Source organism: Atta colombica, unplaced genomic scaffold (assembly GCF_001594045.1).
Source record: "Atta colombica isolate Treedump-2 unplaced genomic scaffold, Acol1.0 scaffold52, whole genome shotgun sequence".
Taxonomy (NCBI): domain Eukaryota; kingdom Metazoa; phylum Arthropoda; class Insecta; order Hymenoptera; family Formicidae; genus Atta; species Atta colombica.
Genome location: NW_017259542.1, coordinates 1,991,385 through 1,994,698, shown reverse-complemented (window position 1 = coordinate 1,994,698; position 3,314 = coordinate 1,991,385).

The following is a 3,314-nucleotide window of genomic DNA, read 5'->3' as shown; positions in this document are numbered from 1 at the left end:
TTCTTGATTCCAGAAACAAGTCAATAGATCTTGCAAATTGCGATCGATCATACAATAGTAAATGCATCACGCTATGATCGTGAATATTCGATGTGAGTTCGGAAATCATCCAACCAAATAACGTTGATTGCATATAAGTAATGAAGAATCATCTCTTACTAATTCGAAGTTGATAACCTGACTATACGAGTCAGCGCTAATAATGATGTGAATTGATCCGGATTTCTCAAAACTAGGATCCGTGAGGATAACTGAGATAAACTCATAACGCGTCAGTTACTTCAAAGAAAGGCAGTTTGAACGTTAACCATGGAAGGACAAATGTATGTAAGAGATCGAATTATCAATTATAGAATGAAGCCTAACATGAACCGAGTCTCTAATGCATCCTAAATACGTTCTGCCAATGTCCAGTAACGGAATCGCGGCGTGCGTTCAAGATAGCTCTAACAAATGTACCAATTCATCTGTAACAAAGGATAATTCAGATCCAGGCTTTAACAATGCACGGATGGACATAAACTGGTCATCGCGGACCTTTACTTTAACTTGACATATTGCAAGTATTGTAAGCGGTATCTGATTATTGACGCATTGAGCATAATCACCGGAAAATTTTAGTCAGTTTTTGATTGGATTGAGAAACAAGAGAGGGCGGAGCGTCACCACCAACTGAGGTTTCCGCAACCGTTTTTGATGCCGACTTTATCAATAATTTATCGATCGTCATGTATTGTCGTGTGATGTCTTTTGCCGCATTTTTTACAACACCGAGACAATTCTCAGTTCGCATGCGCTCCCAGGCAATTAAAGCATAAATTTAACTTGTAAACGGTGTGTCGACGTTCGACGAGCTGTGACAGATAAGTAGAGCAATTGAAGAAATGATGGACTTATATAGTCGGCAGGCTAGTTCGTCCAACTATGAGGTAGATATCATCAGACTTCGGGATCTTGATCAAAACGACCTTTTTCCTTAGTAAGCTTGGTCGATGTAAATGTCTTTCCCACGTTCTCGTGTGACCAATTACAAATTCTTCGAATTCCTTTAACATGGGATACGATGTGTCCCAATTTTACCTCCCATGCTTCACGCGTATTCTCATCTAGCATACGTGCTAAATAATATCAAAATCAGAGTGTACTTGTACAATCCAGAGCTTTCAGGGCTCCTAGCGACTCGATAACCGTGGCCATCATCGTGTTGAGTTCCTAATTTCAATTCAATTTAATCGGTTTAAATTCAAATAATTTATCCATTTGCGCAGAAATTAGCACACGCTTATTTTCATAACGGGCTGTCAAGATTTTTCAGGCGATTGAGAATACTATCCGAATTCTTCAGATTCGTGACAAGTCAAGCGGCATCGCTCGTAAGGTATGTCTTTAGATAATGCATCTTTTCAACATTAGTAAATTCATAATTGTTGATCATCATTGACACAAACAGATCGTAAAACAATCTCTAGAAGTGATAATCATCTGCGAATGCCGGCAAGCGAATTTTGGACAGACTTTTCCGAGCATTATCGTGCCGAAGTTCCAATATGACAGTATCAGACTTTCGCCTTCAAGCCTTGATTATAAGCTTCTACTGTTTCTCGTTGTTCAAGTAGTAATATAGTTTTTGCTTGTACATAGAACTCTTGGCATCGCTCGTATGTTTGATATATATTTTATTTTATATAAGTATAATGATTATATTTTATATAAGACTCATCCTGAAGTCCTTCACAGCCATGTGACATATCTTTTCGTGTTCTGCTTGAAATCTGGCCCAATTGACCTCAAAGATCTCTAGACACTTACTTACTAGATGGCGAAAGTGTACCTCAGACATTTTTTCTGAGGCGTCTTCCATGACATTTTATATCATGAAGAATCTGTTCATCTGCATAAATATCTGAGATCGCAGATAATTCATTTTAAATATGCTCACAATGACTCTCTTCACATAGTAGTTAACTTCAGAAAGAAACGATAACTGAAAGAGTCAATGGTTAATTAGAATGGTTCAACAGAATTATAACAAACAGGTACTTAGAATATCTGATTGTTCATTAGTTATTAAAAATTGCCTCCTTTCAAATGCGCACAAATCCAGCTCGAATGACCAGAAATAATGATAAAGTAAGAAGACGATTTGATCAATGGAACATAAGAAGGGAAGCAGACAATTTCAATTATTTGTTAAACAATATTTAATGCTCATAAATGAATAAGATAATCTTACATCAAAGTTGACATTATTTCGAAGTAAATTAATTACGCAGAAATAAATGAACTCAATTAACTAAATTCTGAAAAATGGAATTGTGTAAATTAACATTGGTGGAAAGGAATTGAAAGAGATATCGTGTGAGCTTATCATCACTTGATGTTCTTGTCCGGTGGGAGAGAGCCACCATTTGAATTTATCATCACGTCCATTTAGTGCTTGCCGAGCACCGCTCAAGACTGTTGTTGAGCGGAAAAGTGAGAATGACGCACAACTTAATGTGACCATGACACTATCCAGAACTACATTGTCAGGAGATTATGTCCGAGATCATCGTCGAACGACAAGATGATGGTGGCAAATATTGCCTGAGATGCTCGTCAGGCTTCCATAGCGGCCGTAGGTCTTGTACATGCGCTAATCGCATACGTCGTCCAACGCTAATCGTTGACCATCAAGTGATGAATATCATGCATACTTGAATTCTGCTAATTTCTAATTTGAGTTAATGAGTTCCTTTGCACTCGTAATTGTCTCTCATTTAAGATAAGCGCGTGTGGATGTTCTGTCATTGCCTTATGCGCTGACAATCGGCGCAGAAGAAGCGCGGAAGGCGTGCGCGCACGCCCTTGCCGTGATCGCGATCGAAACTAAGCAGACTTATCATTCGAGCTTGTCTGAACATAAGTAATTATTTACAATAAATAAGTGATTATTTGCTATGTGTGAAACTGAATTTTATAGCAGGTATATTGAAACAAAATCCGCCCAAAAATGGCGAAAAAAATCAAGCTTTGATTGCAGCATAAACATGCGTAAGAACACACCATGTCTTTGCATCATGATGCGGTTATATAAGCCTACTCTTTTGAGCAGGCTGAATGAATCTTAATGTTTCATAAAAATATATAAATATATAATTGATGATAGTTTCAAATAACAATACGACCCAGTATCAAATATATTCCGCGTCCGATAAAATCTATTATAAACGAAGATAATGAATGTAGAAAAGTAATAAATGCAAAAATATCAAGGTATTAGATACCAAAAATGATAATCATTATTTGATGTGTATTATAATATGATATAATAA